Raw genomic sequence first — 26222 nt, forward strand, 5'->3', positions numbered from 1 at the left:
TTGTTGTGCTTTCTTAGTTTTCTCATCTATGATATTCATGTTTATTACTTTTAACATATCCCGGACATGTACATTAATAGAGGTTCTATCCTTTATGTCATGGTTATAAACTTCTTCAAGAATATCATTCCTGAAAAATTGTCCAAACAATATCTGTAACGAATCCATGATTTCTTTAGCATAAATCATGTTCTCAAATTTCTTAGCTAGTATATCGTATATATTTGCTAAGATATGGATTTGAGCCTTTTCATTTGCCTTAATCCATCTGTCATATGCATTCCAATCTCTTTGGTTTGCAGATGAGTTGGGAGATGGAGGACATTCCTCTGTTAAAACAAACTTTAAATCATCATCTACTAGTATTGCGTTTATATTTGATTTCTATATTGAAAAATTAATACCGTTAAATTTATCAGAAGCGAGTAATTTAGAAGAATTTGACATGCTGAAAATATAAAAAAATTCTAATAAGTATATTGCTTTTAAATCCAATCAAATTTTAGAAAAAGTAATAATGTACCCAAATTTCATTATTTATTTGCAACGATACTTTAGTGAGTCAGAATAGTGTTGGGTTTTATGTCCTAAAACTCGTGGTTTGTAAACAATAGAACTTATTCTGAAAATTCAATAAGTTGTTATTGAATATATTATTTTTTAGAAATCCAATAAACCTAAAGTTCCTTGACTATTACATGAGTACTTGAACTTTATGTGGAGACATACAAGTGGATCAGGTTCGAGTAAATAGTAAAAATGATATATAGCATATGAATAAGGTTGGATGCCTTATTCTGGTAACATTATTGGATGTGGCGTACTCTATAGTTGTTGCAAAGAGTTTTAAAGTGCTACATACAAAGTGATCCTAATTTGTGCATGTTATGATATGAGAAGTGGGGGCGTCCTATGCAAATGAGTTTTGTACAAGATCGGACCACAAAGTCAGTCACTTTTACTTTATAACTCTGTTTACTGTTTAAGACTGACTATTTCAAAGTGATGACCTAGGTAACTTGACCTTAATCCTGAGCTAATTATGAACTCCTGTTTGTTTGAGATTATTCTTTGATCTGCAAATGGTGAGAGTAGACCAATGTCTCTGCTCAATAAGCCTCCCATTTTGGGAATAAGATCAGATGAATGGATGGGGACATAGGTGCAAGACGGAATTCACTCCTACCTGATTAGGGTTAGTAGAGAGGTTGTTCCCTTTAAGTGCTGATTCTGGGTCTTGAACAAGAGGCCTCACTTTCTCATTGGCCCAAGAGGGATTGGATTTGTTGATTGGATCACAAATCAATTGTTCATTATGGGATTAGTGGGACTTAAGAAACAATAGGTAATTTCGGTGGTAAAATAGAGATTCGACCCAACCGTTATTACGAACAACTTGTGAAAGGTTAACTTACTAATCATGGTTATATCGAGTGGACATAATATATCTACAGTGAGGGGAGTTCAACTATGGGCTTTAGTGGAATCACCCATTAGTTAACGAATGGGGGTTAGTTTGGTCTAATGAGTTTAGTCGATTAATCTCGGATCGTTGGAGCACATGATCTGTAGGTCCGCGAGGTCCCCCTACTAGCTCGTAAATATATAAGCTCTAGAGTAGCGTGATGAGTTAATTTGAAATGTTCAAATTAGAATTAAATGAAATTGAAGAAATAATATTTAAACATGATTTAAATATTTGAACATGGTATTGTGAAATTAATTTAATATTTGATATTAAATTAATTAGAATTATTTAAATTGTTTAAATAATTATTTATTAATTTTATTAAGAAAATTAATTTATGAAATTAATTTTGTAAAATTAATAATATTTTCAATTTTATAAAATGAAATTTATTTATGATATCAATTTATCAAAATTGAAAAAGAAGGAAAAAACACAAAATGGAAAAATGATATTTTCCATTACTTCTTCAAGTTGCTCACACTAAACCCATCAACTTGGTCTTCATTTACTCCAAGAATGAGCTGCATCTCATGCAGCTAATCTCTTTGCATGATCGCCTGCAATATAATGAAGAGATTGGAGTGATTTTGAGGTAATGCAACCGATCAAATTTTTCTAAACAATTCGTGAGAAGAAAAGAGTTCTTCTGCTGGATTACTACTGTGCTGGGTTGCTGCTGTGAGCTTATCTCTATATTCCCTTAATTCAGGCTTATTTTGAGTCCCACTACTCAATCTAGTGCACCAAGAGGATAGTAGGGAAGATCTTGGGGTGGTCTACATCAAGATTCAGAGAAGATTTGCAGTTGGATTCAAGCTTTGAGGAAGTTCTACAAAGGTATGTCACGAAACTCATTTATTTCTACTGAAGCATGCTTTCATTTCTGCCAAAATTATTGAATTAGAGTGCTTATGGATCCTGGTCACTTCTGTTGCACGATGGTATGTTCCAACAAATAGATGCTATCGAGGGGTAGTCAAATACTCCTTCACTGAAGCAAGACATTCTTGACTAAATACTAACTCTAGAATAACTCTTATTCTTATAGTCATTTAGTTACCATTTCCAGTCAAGAATTTACTAACAATTAGTACCTCTTGTAAGTGTAACCCTCCATTTTTAGACCCCAGATGTCGGCCCTAACGATGCTATCGAATTGGAAAGTCAAGGTTGGGAATGGACCTAAGAGATCCTATCCATTTTTGGAGTTTGAGTTATTCTGAATCCCATGTTACAACCCTCCGAGAGGATAGTCGCCGTAAAACGACTAGCTTAAGTTGCCTAAAAACGACAAGTAGGCGCAACATAGATATCTCACGGTTTAAACTAATGGAAGAGACCTTCGGATACGTTGACGCACATCCTTCATGTTGGAGTTAACATGTAATTAGCGGAAACATACAGAATCATTAAGTACTCTAATTCAAAAATTTTTGCATTTAAGAAAGCATGTTCATAACAGAAAAAGAGGGTTTGAAGATATACCTTTGAAGACCTTCTTTAACTTCGAATTCAGCTTGATTTTTCACTCCAAAAGGATATAGACTACCATTGGATCTTCCCTATTATTCTCTTGAACCTTAGATTAGGTGGTGGAACCTAAAATGAGTTGAGCTTAGAGGGAATTTTATGGAAGAAGACTGGTTTTTCAACTGAAGTTTGAAGAACACGTCTTCAACCTTCACCGACAAAATTCAACTTTGCATGCACTTCATCTCAACTGAATCAACTAACTTTTATTCTGCTTATTTAGTGCCATCAAATTGCATAGAAGAATGACACCAAATCCATAAAGATTTGAGTGGAAATTAAAGTGGAAAGATGAGTGTCAAAAGATGGAGAAGCCCACTTAGGGTATTTCCAAATTTTCATTTTTAAATCCAATTTTCTTTAAATTAAATTTTCATAAAATTTAAATTAAATCTAAAATGGAATTTTAATATTTGAATTTTCCAAAAATTCAAATTTTTAATCAAAATCAATTCAAATAATTAATTTTAAATAAAATTAATTTGAATAATTAATTAAACAATTTAATTAATGAAAACAATTTAATATCCAATATTAAATTATTTACACCACTTATTCCACAGACATGAATTTCCATTCATGTAATATTGATATTTAAATCATATTTAAATATTATCCGACTCTCCAATTTCATTTAATTCAATAAATATACGTGTAATTTTATCGTATATAATTACCGATTCCCTCAATTTGAATTTGAACGTTTTAAATTCTCTTATCACACTTTTTTAAGGTTTAATTCATTTGTGAGTAATAGGTGGACCTAATGGACCTATAAATCATGGGCTCCAACAATCCAAGATTAGCTGGCTAAACTCTTTAACCTAATTAACCAACATTCGTTAACTATCGGGTCACTCGACTAAAGCCCAGTAGTTGCACTCCCCTCACTGTAGATATATTTTTGTCCACTTGATATAACCATAATTAGTAAGTCAAACCTTCAAAGATTATTCGTAATAATGGCTGGGTCAAAAGCTATTTTACCTCCGTGATTACATCTTGTTCCTTATATCCCATTGATCCTCTAATGAATAATTGGTTTGTGATCCGATCACTAAATCGAGTCCCTCTCGGGCCAACGAGAGGGTGGGGCCCCTTGTTCAAGACCCAGAGTCAGCACTTAAGGGAACAACCTCTCCATTATCCCTAAAAGCGGGTGGGAGTGAAATGGGAGGCTTATTGAGCCAGCGCTATTGAGTCAACCCTCACCCATTCAAATCTAAGGATAACCTCGGATAAATAGGAGTTCATAGTTAGCTCAGGATTAAGGTTAGGTTACCTAGGTCATCACTTTGAAATAGTCAGTCTTAAACAGTAAACAACGTTATAAAGTAAGAGTGACTAATTTCTTGGTCCGATCTATACAAACTCTTTCCATAGGACGCCTCCATTCGCATGTCTTCACATGAACGAATTAGGATCACTTCGTTTGTAGCACTTTACAACAATTGTAACATCTACAAAGTGGGCTGCATCCAATAGTGTCCCTAGAATAAGGTACCCAACCTCATCCGTATATTATAGACCATTTTGACTATTTACTCGAACTTGATCCACTCTTAAGTCTCCACATAAAGTTCAATTATTCATGTAATAGCCATGGATCTAAGTTTATTGGATTTAGGTTATTTCTAAAACGAAATAAGCAATTCAAACATTCAATAACAATTTTATTGAATCAAACTTCAATCAAATCTATATTGATTAATAGAATAAGTTTATTGTTTACAAACCACGAGTTTTAGGACATAAAACCCAACGCTTTACCCATTTACTATGAACTACTTCCCCTATTCACCTTGCTATTGACCCATGTAAACACTTTCTAAATAGAGGTCACTCATAGGGTGACATAAAGCCGAACATGAATCTCATGGTGTGAACTCTTAGGGATATGAGAGTTAAGAATAACATATCGTATATGTCATTAATCTCCCACTGAATTGTTCTATTTGTTTTAGGTATATTCTGGCTAATAAACAACCTAAGTCTAGGTGATTATTACCTTATATAACTCATGCATGCTCATAAAACTAGGCTAACAATGCTCAAGAACCGACTAAAAATCCTTAGGTAGCAGGTGTTCTGTAAATCGTCAACTTAAGTACCTCCAACCTTAGATAGGATTTTAGCCCGGGTGGGTTTGTAACCAAAGTTTTACAAGATAACAACCTATTTTAACTATTTAAAAAAAGTTGTTATTTGTTAACCCCAGGTGAGCTTGCATCTTATCTTTGTTGTGGATTTTAAATATCTACTTCATTTTATAACACTTTATAAAATATAGACATGCTTTCAATCCATAACATTCATCAAGTATTTCACAATTTATAACACTTTATGTTAAAGCATGAAACCGTAACACATGTATACTCTATATTATAACCATTTATAAAATACTCTTAATGCATGTTATATGCTTCCTATGGTGGGATTTCAAATCTACATGGCATACTATATGCGCATACAATATTATTTAATTATAACATACATTCATAATGCATAAATAATTAAACACATATTGATATGGACCAGCTTTGGCATCCTAAGCATGCAAACAACCTAAATTATTACAATAATAAACAGTAAACTGCCTCAAACTACCTTCAAACACTTTGAACCGGCTCGAACCACTTGAAAAACCCTTGAACCAGCTCCAAAACTCCAAAAACTGGCCAAAATCGATCAAAACTAGTCAAACCAGTTGAACTAGACTGGTCCAGACCATCTAAACGGGTTGAACCATCTTCAGTCGAGCGGGCGAGTCAGAGGGAGTAGCTGGTGCACAGGAGCTGATGAGTCACGAGACGTCTGGAGATTCACCAGGTGGTTAGAGCTTCATGAGACGGATGGAGTGCATGAAATGTCAGAAGCTCACGAGATGATTGAAACTTCACGAGATGGCTAGAGTGGACGGGACGTCTGAAGCTCACGAGACAACTCAAACTTCATGAGATGCAGAGCTCACGAGATTAGTCAATGGGTCATGGATCGGGTCAGGGCTATCTGATGAACAACGTTGCAATGCTCCAAGAGCAGCATTGCAACGTTGCGAGCTTGGAGCGTTGCAACGCTACGAGGCAGTAGCTTCAAAAATGTTTTTCTGCTGCTGAGCTTGCTTCCTTCTTTCTTTAATTACAACCTAATTGCAATTCTATTGACTTTAACAAATTTATAGACACTTAAGCACACATTAAGGCCCATAAACAAAGAGCCAATTACAATAATTATCACAGTGTCAAAAAGAAATCTAATGCCAAAAATGAAATTATCCATATTAGCACCCACCTTCACACAACTTATGAAAAACACCCACCAAGCTACAATTAACATGAATTGAGTGCTTAAATCATGCTCTGATACCAGTTGTTGTTGTTGACATTCAACATGTGGAAGCAATTAAGATCTAAGTACTCTAATTCTATCAATTTTAGCAAGCAAGCAAGCATGTTCATAACTAAGAAATAGGGTTTCTGAGATTACCTTTGAAGAACTCTTCAATCCTTCAATTCCAACTTGATTTCTACTCTCAACAAGTTGTAGACTATCACTTGATCTTCCCTACTATTCTTTAAGACCTTAGATTGGATTGTAAAAACAACTAGCTAGTGTCACCTAAAAAACAACAACAGGCGCAACATAGGAATCTCACGGTTCAAACTAATAGAAGAGACCGTAGGATATGTTGATACTTTTCCTACACCCACTTACTATGAACTACTTCCCCTATTCACCTTGATATTGACCCATGCAAACATTTTCTGAATAGAGCAGTCGCAGTAAAAGCGACACGAAGTCAAGCATGGATCTCACGGTGTGAACTCTTAGGGATGCAAGAGCTAAAAATAATATATCGCATATATTATTAATCTCCCACTGAAGTGTTCTAATTATTTGGGTATCTTTTGTACTTGGGTATATTTCGGCTAAAAAAACATCCTAAGTCTATGTGGTTTATCCAAGTATAATGTTTCTATTTGGATTCAACTTACGATGTCTAAGTGATAGAACCATTTTATTACCTCACACTGCCCACGCATGCTCATAAAATCGGTTAACAACACTCAGTAATTCAGCTAAAATCCCCAGGTAGGAGGTGTTACGTAAACTCTAAACTTAAATACCTCCAGCTTGAGACAGGATTATAGACCCATTGAGTTTGTAATCGTGTTTTATAAGATAACAACCCATTTTAACTATTAAAACAAGTTGTTATTAAACTTAAGTGAGCATGCATCTTATCTTTGTTATAGATTTTAAATGTCTAACCCATTTTATAACTCATATAAAACTATAGACACATGCTATAACATTCACATATGCATTTCATACATTAATATAACAATTATATTAAACTTATGAAACCCTAATCATGCATACTATATATTATAATTAATTTATAACATATGTTAATGCATGAAACATGCTTTCCTATGGCGAGATTTAAAATCTACATGGCCTACAATATGCACATATATGTTTAATTTAAATATAACGTACATCACATGCATAACAAATTTAAACACTGATATGGACCTGGAATCCTAAGAAAGAAAATAAACTAATTTAATACAAATTCAATACAAAAACAGCTTCAAAGTGCCTCTAGACCGCTCAAACCGACTCAAACCACCCAAACCGGCCCTCCAAAGCTCCAAAATGGTATGAACCAGACAAATTTGGGTTGAACCGGACCCCTAACAGCCAAAATCGGTCGAACTGGCTTACTCCCGCGAACTAGTCCTAGTGCGTGCACGTTTCTGGGTTGGGATGAGTAGCGTTGCAATGCTCCATCCTAATATTTCAACGCCTTGGGCTTCAAGATGAACAACGTCATGACGCTCTAAGAATAGCGTCACAACGCTGCGAAGGTAGTGGTTGAATCTACAGTTTTTGCTTCTGACCTTGCTTGCTTGAATCTTCAATTACAACCTATTTTCAACTCTATTGACTCCAATAAAATTACATACCCTTAAGCATACATTAAGGCTCATCAACCAAGAGCCAATTACAAATTTAACAACTGAATCAAAGATAATTCTAATGCCAAAGTTGAATTAAAAACCATAACAGTCACCAAACATGCAATGCTAGAATTTCACCCACCAAACTCAAATTAACATTAATTGAGTGCTTAAGTCATGCTCTGATACCAATTGACAGAGTAAACAAGCATAAAGCAGAAGCTAACATAATCATTAAGCACCTTAATACATTTGATTTTAGTTTAAAGCATGTTGAAAAAAAATTTCAATATAAAGAGGGTTTCATATGTGTATACCTTTATAGAATTCTTGTTGATTCTTGCTGAACTCCATGAAATTGAACTCCAAATCTTTAGTAGACTACCAAGAGGAGCTTCTCTACCATTCTCAGCCTTGCATTAAGTGGTAGAAACTCTCAATTGAGCTCAATAGAAGTTGGGATTGGAGAGAGTTTGAGAGAATTTCAAAAATTCTCAAAATTTTCAATTAACTCAACATGCATCCCTTTTCATTTCTGAAATTGAACTATTTATTCAATAAACACTTGCAAGCATTAAGTTATCAACCAATTTGACACTTCGAAAGGCAATAACATAGTGGGCTAGGTGTTGATTTTGGGATTAATCATCAAAACCATCAAATGTTGGATAATTTCACTATTTGCAATTTTAGTTATAATTTAATTCAATTTTTAACTTAAATTATATTAAACTAAAAATCAATTTCCAAAAATGAATTTTCTTAAAATTGAAATGAATTAATTGAATTGAATTAATTAATTAATCAATAATTTAATATCAAAGATTAAGTTAATAAAACACCTAATCCAAACATGATCCCTATTCATGTAATCAATATTTAAATCAATATTTAAACATTTTAAACTCTTCAATTTTGACAAATTTAAACATTAATTATATCGAATATAATTATCCAAACCCTAACATCGTAATTGAACATTTCAAATTCCAAACTTTAATTTTGTATTTGAACACTTCAAATTCGCCCAATTTTCTAATCCAAGGTTTAATCTTTTATGAGCTAGTAGAGGGACCTTATGGACCTACAGATCATGAGCTCCAACGATTTGAGATTAATCGGTTAAACTATTTAACCCTAATTAATCAATATTCGTTAACCACCGAGACACATCACTATAGCTCGATGGTTGCACTCTCCTCACTATAGATATATTTCTGTCCACTTGATTTAACCTTCATCAGTAAGTTGATCCTTCACTGGTCATTCATATTTTACAGCTAGGTCAAAATTACCGTTTTACCTCTATAAATACATCTTGCTCCTTAATCTCCCACTGATCCTCTATTGAACAATTGGTTTATAGTCCAACTAATAAACCATGTCCCTCTCGGCCATGAGAGGGCGGGGCCACTTTATTCAAGACCAGGAATCAATACTTAAATGAACAACCTATCTACTAACACTAAAACGGGTAGGAGTGAATTCCATCTTGCAGGACTATGTTCCCAACTATCTATTCCGTCTTATCCCCAAAATGGGAGGCTTGTTGAGCAATGCTGTTAAACTATTCTCACCTATGCAGATCAAAGGATAATCTCGAATAAACATGAGTTCATAGTTAGCTCAGGATTAAGATCGAGTTACCCTAGGTAATCGAATTGAAATAGTCAGTTTTAACAGTAAAAAGCTGTTTAAAGAAAAGTGACTATTTCATGGTTCGGTCTTATGTAAAACTCTTTTGCATAGGATGCCCCCATTCACATGTCTCCACATGAATGATTTCGGGATCACGTTGTTTGTATCAGTATACAAAGTAGGCCGCATCCATAGTGTCCCCACGACGAGGTACCCAATCTTATCCATATACTTATAGACCTTTTTGGCTATATACTATAACTTGATCCTCTTTTATTGGCTATGTACCCAATCTTATCCACGACGAGGTACACAATATTCATACTATAGCCATGGATTTGTTTATTAGATTTTATAGCATAATGCAATTTCAATTTCAATAACACTTTTATTGAATAAATTCTTCAATAATACTTTTATTGATAAATAGAATATGTTTCCATGATTACGAACTACGAGTTTTAGGAAATTCGCAACAAGATTTGATACTACGATCTAGTTTTATGGCTTTAATCAGAATATTGATGAACCTTGTGAAGGGATTGAATCCCAATGCGGAAGCATTTAAATGTTTTTATCTTTGAATTAGGAAGGGAAAAACTCAAAACTGATTTTACAGAATTAAAAGGTTGAGCATGAATTTTCTATAACATAGAAAAAATAATACATTTGAAGACAAATTCTTTAAGGACGTCTGAGAATTTCTTCTGCACGATCTCCCAAGAACTCGAACAATAAAACACCACCACTAGATTATCCGACTATTCTCAAGGAAGATCAGCTGGATTGTGGGATCCGAATTGGTTGGGAAAAGAAGAATTTTTTGAGAGAACACTTTTTCTTTGAGAGATTGAAAGAGTTAAAAAAATGCAGAGAGTAGTAAGATCTAGCATCCCCAACATCTATTATGTTTTTGTATTAATAAACAAAAACTAACTTGAGGGGAAAAAAATTCCCTCACACCCCCTCTCCACTCCCATGCAACTATAGGGGACCTAGTAGACCTATAGATCAGAAGCTCTAATGATTCAAAATTAAATTAATTAAACTCTTTAATTAACTTAATTAACATCCATGAATCGTGGGTCACTCTACCAAAGATCCACATCTATACTCTTCATATTGTAGATATATTTCTGTGTCCATGGATATAAATAGTCATTAATAGGGCAATCCTCCACGAATTGCTCGTAATTACAACAGTGTAAAAATTACTATTTTACCCCTGTAATTATTTCTTTCTCCTTAAGTCCCAATGATCCTCTAATGACCAACTTGTTTATGGTTCTATCATAAAAAAATCATTCTTGAGCCAATGTGAGGGAGGGGCCCCTTGTTTAAGACTTGGAGTTAGCACGTAATAGAGCAATTCATCTACTTTCCTGAGTGTAGGAATGAGTGATTCCATCTTATGGAGTTATGTCTCAGTTCTCATTTGGAGAAATCCCTAAAATGGTAGGTTTATTGAGTCGGCGATATATGCCACTCTCACCCATATAATTCAAAGGATTTCCCTTATAGATAGAAGTTCGTAACCCACTCAGAATTAAGATCGAGTTAACTATGGTCATACTATGAAATATTAGTCTATTTAATTAACAGTATTATAAAGAGAGATCAAACATTTCGTGGTCAGGTCTTATATAAACTTTTTGTGTAAACCTCTCTTTTTTTACCTCTCCTCAGGATGCTAGAGGACTTGTGATGGTGAGTAACCTCGGGAACTCAAGATTTGGTTTAAATTGGAACGAGTCTTAAGGAAGATGTGGGAAATAAAGAGGAACACGAGAAGTACTTTGAGGATAGCCAACCGAGTCAAACACGTATAGGACATTGGATAATGAAGTAGGCATGCTCAAGAAAGTTAAGGTCAAAGTCAACGATCAATGGCAATAGTCAAAGTTAAAGATCAAAAGTCAACATTTATAAATTTGACGAAATTGATGGCTTTGAGTGAAATTTTGGAAAATTTAGTAAGTACTAGTCCCATTTGAACTAGAAATAGTAAAATAATTAGGGAGAAAGGGGGAGAACCAAAAAGGATAAGAAGGAAAAGGGGATTTGAAGAAGTTTGAGAAATTCAAGAAATTGAGTTGCTAATTTGTGATTTGAAGGATAAGAGGTGGAAGATCATCTGCTAGGATTCGTGGCTGATTGGACGTACGAGCTGTCGACCAATAATTGAAGGTGGATTTGTGGGATTTGAGGTTCTTGTCCTATAAAAGGGGAAGAGAGGAAATTGGTTTAACATCCTCTTTCAGAGCAATTACTTGAAAGGAAAGTAAGTTAAACCTTTTGGGAATTTATAGGGAAGAAATTGAGAGATTTTCATTGAGAAATTGTGGCCAGACGAACAAGAAAAAGAAGAAAAACACAGTTGGTCGAAGTTAACAGAAAAACAAGAATTCTATTTCATTTTTGGATTAATTCGTGGCCTTAGAGGGTGATTTGAGGCTCCAAATTAAAAGGTAAGCTACTTTAAAAGTTTCTCTATCATTCTATAGGGGTTAATTTGATTGATTTTGGCTGGAATTTGTCGAATTTAGATTCTAAAATTTCTCAACGGAAAATCAAGCACCGTGGCGTTATTGGATGATTCTGGACGATTCAAGGTGTTTCTCAGCTCCAAACTTATAAGTGAGGAAGTTACATGATGGTAAGAGGTTAGTATAGTTAATTTGAGTGACTATGGAGAGATTGGGAGAAATTGGTTGCCAGAGTGTAGCCAAAAAAACTGGCCAAAAATGGGTTACCTAAATGCTAAAGGTTGAAAATGAGGTTGACTTTCTTTGGGTTGACCCCGTTGACTTTTTGTTGACCATCATTAAAAATTAGGAAAATTGATATTTTTGAACTATTTAGCTATTTTTATGATTAACTTGGGTTCCAATTGATGTTATTATGATGTTTTACACCTAAATTTGAAACAATTGGAGATCCTAAGTTAATTTTGGGGGTTAATTAAGAAGTTAATTTAGAAAAGTAAACCCTAAATTGGGTTAGAGAGGAAATTAAGGATAATCTTGAAATGTTTTAAGTTATAGTTGTTAATTAAGAGGTTATCACTTAAGTTTAGGATTATCAAGATTTCGAAGAACGAGAAACTCAAGGGAATCCTTGTCGGTGAACTGTGAGTGACTTCTTAAATGTTTTGCAAATATGTTTATATGCTTAAGTTGTGAGTGACTATTTTAAAAGAAAATTCTTGTTTAAGCAAAGCTTTGAAAATTATGATATGCTTGAGTTATTTGAAAACTCTTGTTTGAATATCCATGCTTTATTATAAAAAGTTATGGTTTGAGAAAGAGGTTTCAAACCATTGAATCTAGTACCAAGACAAGAGCTCTGCGTGCACGTACGACAAATTTATGCTATATGTATTGAGTTAGTCTACACCAGCAAGGACTGAGAGTATTGAGTTGGTTTACACCAGCAAGGACTGAGAGTATTGAGTTGGTCTACTCCAGTTAGGTTGGGCATATTGAGTCAGTCTACCCCAACCAGTGTGGGTACAGGTTTGATGAGTGTTCTTTATGTACACTGAATAAGCTTTATGAACTGCTTTGCTTACTAAACTATGTTATTATTTTAAAATATTGTTGCAAAGCATGTTTCTTAAAATTCACTCACTGGGCTCCTAGGTTCCTGTTGATGCTTGTATTTATGAAGTAGAAATATGGATGATATGCGTTGATGGAATTGCGTTGTGCCATCAAGTTTCCCCAGTGGAATTCAAGGGTAAATTCCTCTGAGTTTTCTGGTAAGTCCAAGGTCGAACATAGGGACTTGTGAAAACAGTACGCACTGGTAATTTTTAGGACAACTTTGCGGTAACTAAGTAAATAAATAAGTGTTGGGTTTGTTGTTTGCGTTGATGAAAAAGAAATAAATATATGCGGCGGATTTGAGAAAAGACAGTTGCGTTAATAGATGCAATGAGTATGCGATGAACGGGTTAAGAAGATCTTTTGTTAGCGTTACTCGGGAATGCATCAGACTATGCGACCATGTTACTACCATGCACAGCAAGTCATTTTCCAATGTAAATGCGATGCTCCTAAATCTAGGATGCATGTGTTGAATGCGAAATGTCCATAGAGCTCATCCCTAAGTCTCTACTCTTGTCCTATGCAATGATGCAAAATGCATGAAAGCAAGGTGATCGCATACAATCATATCCTATCTCTAGGATGCATGCGATGCATTGATAACAAATAGTGCTCATTCCTAAGTACCCATCTCTTGTATTATACGTTCTAATCTGAATCTCCCGAGCCTAGATTCTGACCTGACCTTCCCAAGTCTAGATCTTGTCCTTAGACTACCCTCCCGAGTATCTCTAATGGACGAATGAAGCATACATAAACAAGATAATCGCAAAGAATGAAGATTCGCTAGTTGTGCTAGCTAAATCCTTCTCAACCCATTCAACTGATTTAGCTACTCATGCATGAATCACAGAGAGTGAATAGATATAGAGAAACAAATTCTATTCTTATAAATGAGTTGAGTACAAAATGAAAATGGAAGTTAAAGGTAGAGAGCCTGGTAGCAATTCCTTGCTGACTGAGGCTTTTTACACTGAAAGTTCTATTCTGTTCTAAAGATGTTCCCGCTTCCGCAGGCGTCGACCCTCTCTCTGTCTTTGGAGCTTCCAGCGCTCTCCCAAGCTTACTGGAACGATCTACCGGCACAACTTTCTCCCTTGCATCTGCCTTAAAATGAAAGAAAACTAAGAACAAAGACGTGCGGACTGATCAACTTGTTGTAAAAACGGTGAACCCTTTCTTAAAGAATGCACTTGGTATTTATAGAGCATCCATGGTGAAAGGCGGCTTCTCTCTCCTGGTTGTATAGATGGGATAACTTTAATTCCTGATTGACGCGCCAAATAATTATCATCGATAAAGCTGAATGTACTTTGTGACCGTTATCGGCTGTTAACTTAATTTGGATTCGACTGTCATCAACTTTCTGTGCCATCACTCTTAATTGGCCTTTCACCCAGATGCGCCCACCATGTTGCGCTGACCAAGTTGCGGCGATCCTTCTTGGACGAATGTTTGCAAGCACGATCAACGCAAAGCCTTGCGGTGAAGTTGCGTTCGACCATTGAATTCTTATGATCGCAATCTTTGCATTGCGTTAATGCATGTTCTACACGAAAATACAAAAATCAACTGTTCCAATGCGCTGAACGCATGCGACCACAATATTATGAAATTGATGCTTAATGGACACTAAGTAACATATTTCATCAACGCAATCCAACATTGTTTAAGAACTTAGTACTATGATAACGTGCATTTCTGCCTGTTATCACCTGTCTGTATTTGGCTATAAAAAGGGTTAACCCTTGTACTTGGCAGAGAATTGTACGATAAACTTTGGATTATCATTAATAAATAGTCTTGTTTAGATTTTAGATGTTTATCTAGCTTATAAGTACGGGAGCAAGAAAAACAGGTTAAGTCGGGTAGTAAGTATTACAAAAGGGTGGTTATGCTATCTTCACGCCTTGTTTTGGGCTAGAAAAGTGCACTCGGGAGGGGGTGTGACATTTTTTACAGGATACCCCCACTCACATGTCTTCACATGAACGATTTGGATCAAATTGTATGTAATACTTACAACTCTTGTAACACGGACACAGTGGGTTGTACCCATAGTGTCACCAGGATAAGATACTCAACCTTATCTACATACAACAGGCCTTTTAGGTTATTACTTGAACAAGATCCACGGTATGTCTACCACACATTTTTTAAGCTACATTAAATAAACTTGGATAGTAGTTTATTTGATTGAGTTAATGAAATATAATTGTCAAATAAAATACATCTTATTTTATTAAATAAATAATTTATATTTACAAATTACAAACTATAAGATCCATGAGATTTAGAACACTAAATCCAACAATCTCCCACTTGTCTGAAAGTGAGTGGGGAGTAAAATACAAATACAATATAAAGTAAAGTACACAACACAATAAACTAAGACGTACTCTATACCTCATAATACTCCCACTTTCCTTAAACAAGATGACACATATCCCATACCCAGACTTTCCAGGTGACCCTAAAAAGCTTCCGTCGTGAGAGCCTTTGTAAACGAATCAGCAACAATGTGCTCTGAAACAATCTCGTGTCGATCACATATTCTCGTTGCGCTATTTTTTGAATGAGATGATACTTGCGCTCGATATGCTTTCCTTTTTTATGGCTTTGAGGCTCATTGGAGCCACAATATCACTATTACCACAATAAAGGGTGATTGGCATTGACGTGTTTGGAGCCACAATATCACTATTACCACAATATCCTAAGCCAAATGACTTATTTAGTAGGTTTTCAAGCAGCTACAAATTTTGCCTCCATGGTAGAATTAGCAATATAGTCTTGCTAGATTGATAGCACCGAAAATGTGCTATTTTCCTCTTCTTAATTCTAGGTCGTTACTATGTTTAATGTTTTTATTTGATGATTTTGTAGGTATTGAGCATCTTTGAGGTAGAATCGATCGTTACGAGATATTTAGGTTTAATTTGGAGCAATTAGGAGCTAATTTGAGCAATCGGGCTCCAAAGGGACGTGAACGGATGAAAATACCCTCGGACGGAGCGTTGCAACGCTATAAGGCAGAAGCTGTCTATTTTGGGTGAAACAGGGTAGCATTGCAAGGCTACGAACATTATGATGAACGTGCGCATAAGGCAGTGTGGCAACGCTACGACCAACCCCTATATATATGTTTCTTCCCTTTAGGTCGGGGAGATGCGCCCACCTTCGGCCTCCAGCCGAATTTCCCCTCTCTTCTCTCTTCCACTTTGTATTTTGGGCACTTCTTTAGTAATTTATCGAGTAGATGACGAATTGTAGCTTTTCATCCTCCATGGGAAAGTAATATTTTGGTTTCTTAGCTTAGCGATTCAGAGGAACTCGATGTAATTTTATGAGATTTCGATTTATTGATGTATACAAACTTGTCTATGGGTTTTAATCCAAATTTATATTTATGAATTGCATGATTTTAATTGTTGATTGACGCCCAATAATTTTGTTGTGTGATTCTAGTGCTTTGTGATTAAATTGTAATACTTGACAAGATTTATAAGTTAATCCCAATGGAAGCAATAGGTTTGTTAGGCAAAAAGGACTACTCCTAGCAACCTATAGAAAAACCATATTGATTGTTTAATTAGACGTTGGAAGTTAAATACTCATCTTAGCGTAATCCCTAAAACTTAATGCGATTCATTAATTTGTATGGAGAAGATTCGTTTTTTGTGCATTTTGATTAATTAGATAATTAAGACCATTGGTTGGGATTCCAATCAATTGGGCTAAGCATAAATAAGAAGTTTAAATCATAAATTTGGTCAATGATCTAAATTACATTAGGTGAATCCATTCCTCTAAGCTGAGACATCTCGATTAATTGCGCTTCTATCTTTACTTTTCTTGCATTTTATTTTCGTGCACTTTCAATTATCAATCCACACCAACCCCCCCATTTATATTGAAAATGAGCTTCAATGAACTAATCTTCCGCGCTTCCCTGATGTTCGACCCCGAACTTGCCGCTTGTACTACCAGTTAGTATAAGTAGTTCGTTCGGTGATTTATAAATATTATTTGTGTAGGTGCGGGTTTATGGGAGACAGTAAACTCTACCCCACCAAATTGGCGCCGTTGCCACAGAAACTAATTAGTTCTTCTTAGTTAATTTTTAGTTAAAGGTTCTTTTGTTTTGATTTGTTTTCTTTTTGTGTTAGTTAAGCATGGCTGGATTTCTAAATTAATCTTGGACGTCCAATGGCCAGATTGCAAATTTTGATGATGAGGTAAGTGGCCTTCACCACGAGCTTGCCGAGTTGACTTCCTTAGTTGGCCACTTGGTGAAAAGAAGATGGGCATGCAGGTCCTCGCCACGCCTTCCTCCAAATTGTCTTGCAGTTTGGATCATCTATAGCATCACCGGTTTCATTTTGAATCTGCTTCCGTTGAGGGCAGGCCTCATGATTCCTGGAGAGAAATCATAGAGGTTTGCCAGCAGGATTGGATTTGCTATGACATTGTTATCATTTGGTGCTCCGTTTTCAGGCAGCTTCGCCATCTCTTCTTTATTTGATTGTGGTTGCTGTTGGCAGTCTCTCAGTCTTCATCTAAGCGTTCTCTCAATCTCCGGGCCGTAATTTTCCAGAGATTGAGAGTCTGCAAAGAAATTAGAAAAAATTACCGTTAGCACATTATTTGGCTGAAGTCCCCGGCAACGGCGCCAAAAACTTGATGCTTGATTTTATGAAGTGAAAATGTGGATGATATGCGATGGTGAAATTGCGTTGTGCACGCAAGTTTCCTCAGCGAAATCCAAGTGTAAATTCCACTGAGTTTCATGGTAAGTTCAGGGTCAAACTCAGGGACTTGTGAAAACAGGTTGCGTTGGTAATTTTTAGGAAGACTTTGCGGTAACCAAATAAATAAATTGTTGGTTTGTTGTTGATTGCATTAATGAAAAAATAAACAAATGCGACGGATTTGAGAAAATTCAATTGTGTGATAGATGCACTGAGTATGCGATGAACGGGTTGAGAAGATCTTTAGCTAGCATTACTTGGGAATGCGTAAGACTATGCGATCATGCTACAACCATGCACAACAAGTCATTTTATAATGCAAATGCGATGCTCCTAAGTCTAGAATGCATGTGTTGAATTCAAAAGTATCCATAGAGCTTATCCCTAAGTCTCTACTCTTGTCCTATACGATGATGCAAAGTGCATAAAAGCAAGGTGACCGCATACAATCATATCCTATCTTTAGGATGCATGCGATGCGTTGATAAAAAATAGTGCTTATTCCTAAGCTCCTATCTCTTGTGCGTTCTAATCTGACTCTTCTGAGCCTAGATTCTAACCTGACCTTCCCAAGCCTAGATTCTGTCCTTAGACTACCCTTCCGAGTATCTCTAATGGACGAATGAAGCACTCATAATACAAGATAATCGTATAGAGTGAAGATTCGCTAGTTGTGCTAGCTAAATGCTTCTCAACCCATTCAACTAATTTAGCTACTCATGCATAAATAACAGAGAGTGAACAGATATAGAGAAGTAGATTCCATTTCAATAAATGAATGGAGTACAAAATAACAATGGAAGTTAAAGGTAGAGAGCCTGGTAGCAATTCCTTGTTGACCGAGGCTTTTACACTGTAATCTCTATTCGGATCTAAAGATGTTCCCGCTTCCGCAGGCGTCGGAACTCTCTCTGTCCTTGAAGCTTCCGGCGCTCTCCCAAGCTTACCGGAACGATCTATCGGCACAACCTCCTCTCTCGCGTCCGCCTTAAAATGAAAGAAAACTATGAACAAGGGCGTATGAAACTTCGAACTAAAGAATGGTGAACCTCTTTTCTGAAGGATGCCTCTGGTATTTATAGAACATCCAAGGTGAACGACTGCTTCTCTCTCATGATTGTACAGATGGGACGGCTTTAATTCCTGAATGATGCGTCGAATGTTTGTCACCGAAAAGATGAATTTACTTGTGATTGTTATCGGCTGTCAACTTAATTCGGATTCGACTGTCATTAGCTTTCTGTCCCATCGCGATTAATTAGCCTTTCACCCAGATGCGCCCACCATGTTGCGCTGACCAAATTGCGGCAATCCTTCTCGGGCGAATGTTTGCGAACACAATCATCGTAAAGCCTTGTGATGAAGTTGCGCTTGACCAATGATTTTCTATGATCGCAATTATTGCATTGCGTCAATGCATATTCTGCATAAAAACACTAAAATCAACTGTTCTAATGCGATGAACGCATGCGACCGCAATATTATGAAATGGATGCTTGATGGACGCAATTTGACATGTTTTATCAACGCAATCCAACATTGTTTAAGAACTTAGCACTATGATAATGTGCATTTCTGCCCGTTATCACAGCCCCAAATTTAAACAATGCTTGTCCTCAAGCATAAGCTAAAGATTTCTTTAGCAAGTCAACCGCAATGTTCTTTTCCTAGATTTCTCAAGGATACTTCGTTCAAATCCTATATACTAAAGTTTCCTTAAGTCTTATTCAAGTCTCTTCTCAAAATATTTCTAAGACCTAGGGACCGAAGCTTAGCTTTCAAAAAGACTTTACTAACTTCTGAAACATCGCATGATTTATTTCAAAAAGAAAATTTTCCACCGGGGTGTCAATTGATTTTATCCTTGCATATTTCTTGTCATTATTATTTTTTTCTAACCTTGCGCTGATCCAAGTGCCTTGCCTTCGTTTTGGCTTGCCCCCATGTGTGTCATGTGAACATCCAACTACGAGCAATGCGCTCTTTCTCAGACTAAACTCATACCTTTTTAATAGCGGAGTTTGCGTCATTTATTTATCTTATCCAGTGACTTATTTCGTTTTGCTTCCATAGTTCATACGGACATCCATAAGGTAAGTTGCTTCCAAACTAATTTATCAAATGGTTTCTCATTGCGTTGAGCAGTGGTTTTATTTATCCAAAATATATATTGATTTTTTATTTTAATTTATTATTATTAATATTATTTTTATTTTAGAGAATAGTAAGGTCGAAAATAAATACCTCACCCCCAAATTTAAAATACGGCAATGTCCTCATTGCCAAAAGATTGATATAAGTCATACGATGTTCTTAGAAAGTTTCGTAAAGAGAGTTTGAAAGAAAGCTAACAAACCCCTAACTTCTAGAAATATTTTATGAGGTGAATATCTTAAAGTTATGATGACTCTAGTATATACGAAAGAAATAGAAGCATATTTTTCATCATTGAAATTATACTTGGCAAAGAAACAGCCTGCGATAACTTACTAAATTTATCTATGTCAAATGATTGCGGTAATCAAAGAGGATGCGGTGATAAGACTTTTAAAACTAAAATGCGATGCGATAGCGCAAAATTTGAAATAAAGGATAAGGAAGAATACACCCCCAAATTTGCGCTGTCGCCCGCATTGTGTATTGACGCATCCTTCTTTGCGGCGATCTCTCTTCTTTGGATTACGGTGATCGAGTGAGATAATTTGGTGCTTCATGTAGCATCTTCGCAATCCCGTGCCTTAATCGTTGTAAACAAACAAAGAGAGGGACAAATGATTTTAAACAAAACAACAAGATTTTTTTTTTAGAGGTAATAAAGAGTAAAATGTGATAGATAACTAATGATTAAAGTGACGAAGGAATGAGAATTCAAGAATCAAACAAAGGGTATTCCGAGTTTTTCAACTTCACGGAGATCTTTTCTGCCTGGAAATTACCTCCGCAATATGCCTTCACTCGCTGTCCATTAACCTTAAATGTACGGCTTCCATCCTCAGTGATCAGCTCCACCGCAGTAAGTGGGAATATTTCTTTAATGATGAAGGGTTCAGACTAACGTGATTTTAATTTTCCTGGGAAGAGCCGTAGACGTAAGTTGAAGAGTAAGACCTTTTGCCCGACTTGAAGGTTCTTACCGCATATGCGTTTGTCATGCCAATGCTTGTTGCGCTCTTTATAAATCTTCACATTTTCATATGCGTTAATCCTCCATTCTTCTAGCTCGACTAGTTGCATTTTTCGCACTTCTCCTGCTTTCTTCAAATCAAAGTTCAGCTTCTTTACTGCCCACAGTGCCTTATATTCCAGCTCCAAAGGAAAATGGCACGCCTTACCAAATACCAATGCATATGGGGACATACCTATGGGTGTTTTAAATGCAGTCCGATATGCCCATAACGCATCGTCAAGCTTTGTTGCCCAATTATTCGTGAAGGCCTTACTACCTTCTCAAGTATCAACTTAATTTCTCGATTGGACACTTTCGCCTGACCATTCGTCTATCGTTTGGAGATGGTATGTGGTGGCCACTTTTGTGGAGAATGGTTGTAATTTGGCAGCGGCTTCTTGATATTATGGTTGACAAAGTAGGATTCTTCATCATTTATGATGGCATGGGGAGTGCCAAAATGAGTAAAAATATGTTTCTTTCAGGAACTGGGAGACTACCATCGCATCACTTGCGGTGCATGCTATTGCTTCTACTCACTTGGATACATAATGGACGACTAATATAAATGTAATGTTTACATTTGAAGAGGGAATGGTCCCATGAAATCAATCCCCCATACGTCGAACAATTCAAGCTCCAAATGGTGTTCATTGGCATTGCATGTTTCTATGATGTTACTGTTGCGTTTGGCACCGATCAAACTTCATTGCGTAGTCAACTGCATCCTTGAACAATGAGGCCAAAAGAATCCATTCTGTAAAATTTGGTTTGTTGTGCGCTGCTCACAAGTGTCACCATAATGGTGAGTCGTGACATTGGATAATATGCGTTGATTGAACAGCATTTGGTACGATAATCGAAAAATATAGTCTGCCCTCTTTATACAGAATTCGGCTCATCCCAATAATAATGTCGGCATTCATGCTTGAGCTTCTTTCTGTTGGTGGTAGGTGTAATCTTTAGAAAATTGCTCGCAAACGAGATAATTGGCTATGTTGCATACCAGGGCAATTCTTCAATATGGAACAGCTGCCATCCGGGAACATCCACTCACCTCAGACTCATTGCGGTCAACCTCAGGATTTTCCAGTCTAGACAAGTGATCTGCAACTTGGTTTCTCTGTCCATTCCGATCAATTTTATTTCTATGTCAAATTCTCTGAAAGGAGGAGAACCCTCTGATCAATCTCGGCTTTGCGTCCTTCTTTGTCATTAAGTATTTTATTGTCGAATGATCAGTATGGATGAGTACCTTTGTCCCAGCAAATATTCTCGAAATTTTCCAACGCAAAATTTACCGCCAGAAGCTCTTCTCTGTGGTGGATGCAAGATTGTTTTTTTCTTTTGCGCTAAAGGTGCTCCCATCGCATACCCCGCTTGCATCGTACATAATTTCAAAAAGGATGTGTCCAGTCAGGTACAATTAGTACGGGTGCGGTAATCAGCGCCTCTTTTCAAAATTAAATGTGTTTAAGCATTGTCGTCAAAATCAAATTTTCCGTCAGCCTCTAACAACGCACTCAACAGTCGTTCTATTTTTCGAAAAATCTTTAACAAAGCGTTTGTAGAATCCAGCGTGCCCCAAGAAGCTTCGTACAGCCTTCACTCTTGTTGGAGGTGAAGTTTTTCAATTGCTTTCGATTTTGCTTTTGCGTCCACCTCCAACCCATCACGGGAACCTTGTGTCTCAACACTATCCTCCTTTTACCAATGAAATGGCATTTTTCCCAATTGAGCCACGCAGATTCGTCTCTTCGCATCTCTTAAGTATCTTTCTCAAGTTAGCTAGACAGATCTCCGTAGGTGTTCCCATAATATGAGAAGTCGTCCATGAAGATTTCACAAGAGTCCTCGAGATAATCTGAAAAGATGGCCATCATGCACCATTGGATGTGCTTGAGCATTGCAGAGGCCAACAAATGCGGCGAAAAGCGAAGGTCCCATATGGGCAGGTGAAATGTGGTCTTGTCTTGATCTTCTTAAGATCTATCATAATTTGGTTTAACTCGACATAACCATCCAGAAGAAATAAAAGTCATTTTTAGCTATTATAATTTGGTTGTGACCTCGTAAGTCTTTAAAGGCTTTGGTTATGGAGCTTGCTGACAGAAGCTTTTAAGTTTGAGCAGGATAACCTCCATAGGCAGCAAGAGTTCAAGGACTCTAGTAGAAGAGTCTTCGCCCTGAGTCCGAGGGTAGGACTGACTTGCAAAGTCTGAGTGACTTTGTTGCTTGACTTACAACTTTTAGCTGGGAGGCGGACGAGCCGTTGCCTAGACTATCACTCTTTGATTTTCCAGAGATCCAGAGGTATGAGGTATTTCATGTCGACACGGTGGAGGAGCATAACCACCTCTTTGGAGATTCGTAGCCCAGGTATGACTTTGAGTTTTTAGTTTCTGAACTTGCTAATAGTACTTTTCAGTTTCAGCAGGATACAAAGATTTCCAGTAGGATTTTCAAGCTCGGCTGCAGGATTGATCATTCGAGTTTCCTATCTGAACGAGGCCATGCAGAAACTTGAAACACACCAGAGCAGTCCATCGTCTATACCCGAAGGCCGAGTTCCTTGCGGAGTGCTAACAACTCCAGTGATGAGAAAGACGTCACTTTCATGCTTGCAGTTTGTGAGGTTAGGAGATTTAGAGCCTAAATCTGTCGACATCCAGGTGATAGAATTAGAGGTTAAAAGACCTCGCCCTGTTTTGACTCTGATATTTCATATATGTTTGAGTTTTGTCCCCTTAGTCCTCACAAGTCTGTTGAGTCTTTTCTTTCTTTGGACTCTTTAGAGTCGTATTGAGTCTTTTGATTCTTTCTTTTTACCTTTTTTTTTTTTTTTTTTTTTTATCAATTCTAAAATTCGACCTGTGGTTCTCTTCAGAATGAGAAACCTTATAGCCTTACCAGGCTATATTAAACTCATCCAAGGAGGACAGAGAAATACGAGAAATTTCTTTTGTACTTGATAAGGACAGGTCACATCGAGCAATCAACGTTTAAAATTTGTCATCCTGGAGGGAGCCAGGTGATAAAATTTTTTTACTTTTCCTTTACTGCTTTCTAGTTTAACTTCTTTTTTTCTTTGTAAGAATATTTCCTTCTGCTCTAAAGAAGAAGAAGATAATTTTACGGCATCCATTCTTGCCACCACCCGCTGTGTAGAAGCGTCACACAAGGGAGGTTTCTATTCCCTTAACTCTTTTATTTTTTTATTGGGCTTAGATTAGAGATACATTAGGACAATTGTATCATTTTAAGTTGGGGTGGGTATGTAGTGATTGTTGGGTCCTTGAGACGCTGTACTCGAACAATGTTTTGGTGCTTAATTTGCTTTCTTGCTCTCTTTGCTTGTTTTTGTTATGATGAATAGTGGACGACGCACCCTTTTTGTGATTAGGTTTGCTGAAACTATGTTTAAAGAGCATGATCATGATTTTTAGCCCTTTCTAAAAATTTTCTTATCTTCATGCATCTTATGTCCCTGTCCAACGAAATTTTGGATTTGCATGCTTAGAGTTGTTTTATTGGGTCTAATTATTTTTGTTGTTCACCCTGAAGGCTAGTGATACGTGTTAAAGTGACTGAAAACTCAACCTAGTACTGGATGCCTAAGTTTTTGCCAAACTCTTGTTTCTATTGTATAAAAGGCCAATTGTAAAGTATGTAAAAAAGCAAGTTGTAAAAGGCAGCGTGTGTTGTAAAGTAAAAGCAATGTTTGTAATGGCTTTTTTTTTAGGGGAATACTTCTATTCTCTGGGTTATGATTAAACCTGGGACGGCTATGACACCGTAGTTTCCCTCTAAGCTAAAGTACCTGAGAAATGAATAAGCTTCGCACCTTGTTAGGAACATTGCTCATAGTTGGATGTAATCGCATGACACCACGTGTGCGTAAAGCCAAAATGAAGCTGGCGATGTTTAGATAAGTTTCCTCTTTTATGTAAAGTAAGAAAGAGAAAAAAAAAAGGAAAATAAAATAATAATATAAAAAAATAGAATAAAAGTTTGGTTTCCTTAAGTTGTTCCATTACAAGTTAAGTCTAGGAAGCTTGGCTCTTAAACTTCGAGCCTGTGTAGGGAAAATGAATTGGAGGCCCTATAAAACCATTTCCGGGCTTCGCGAGCTTAATTAGTAGGGATTTTCACCTCACTCATGCATGAGTAGATTTAGAATATATTTAAATGTTCTATTGTTGATTTATAGTAATCGGATTTCATTTTTGATTGCAAACATCACTATAGACTGTGTAGACTAGAGTAACGATCCTTATGATTGAGCAAGCAATAATTTTCTGTGTGAATATGTGATTCCACTTGCTTGAGATGATCAAGATTAAGTTGGGGGTATTTGATTAGCAGAAAAAATGTGCTATTTTCCTCTCTTAATTTCTAGGTCATTATTATGTTATTGTGTTTTATTTGATGATTTTGTAGGTATTTGAGCATCTTGGAGGTGAATCAGTCATCTATTTGAGGTTAATTTGAGTATTAGGAGCTAATTTTGAGCAAAACGAAGCTTCAAATGGACATGAACAGACGAAAATACCCTCGGAGGAGCGTTGCAAACACTATAAGAGCGAAAGCTGTCTATTTCGGGCGAAACAGGGTAGCGTTGCAATACTGCTTGTAACGTTGCAACGCTATGAACATTATGATGAACGTGCGCACAAGGCAGTGTTTGCAATGCTGTTTACAACATTGCGATCCTGCAACCAACCCCTTATATATGTTTTCTTCCCTTAAGGCCAGAAGATGCGCCCACCTTCGGCCTCTAGTCGAATTCCCCTCTCTTTTCTCTTCCACTTTGTAATTTTGGGCGTTCCTTTAGTAATTTATTGAGTAGATGCTGGATTGTAGCTTCTCAACCTCATGGAAAGATAAGATTTTGGTTTCTTTAGCTCAGGGATTTGGAGGAACTCGATTTAATTTTGTGAGATTTTGATTTATGGATGTATCAACTTGTTTATGGGTTTTAATCGGAATTTATATTTATGAATTGTATTGATTTTAATTGTTGATTGACGCCAATAATTTTATGTGATATATTCTAATGCTTTGTGATTAACTTGTAATATTTTGAAGAAA

Source organism: Benincasa hispida, chromosome 8 (genome assembly GCF_009727055.1).
Source record: "Benincasa hispida cultivar B227 chromosome 8, ASM972705v1, whole genome shotgun sequence".
Classification (NCBI taxonomy): domain Eukaryota; kingdom Viridiplantae; phylum Streptophyta; class Magnoliopsida; order Cucurbitales; family Cucurbitaceae; genus Benincasa; species Benincasa hispida.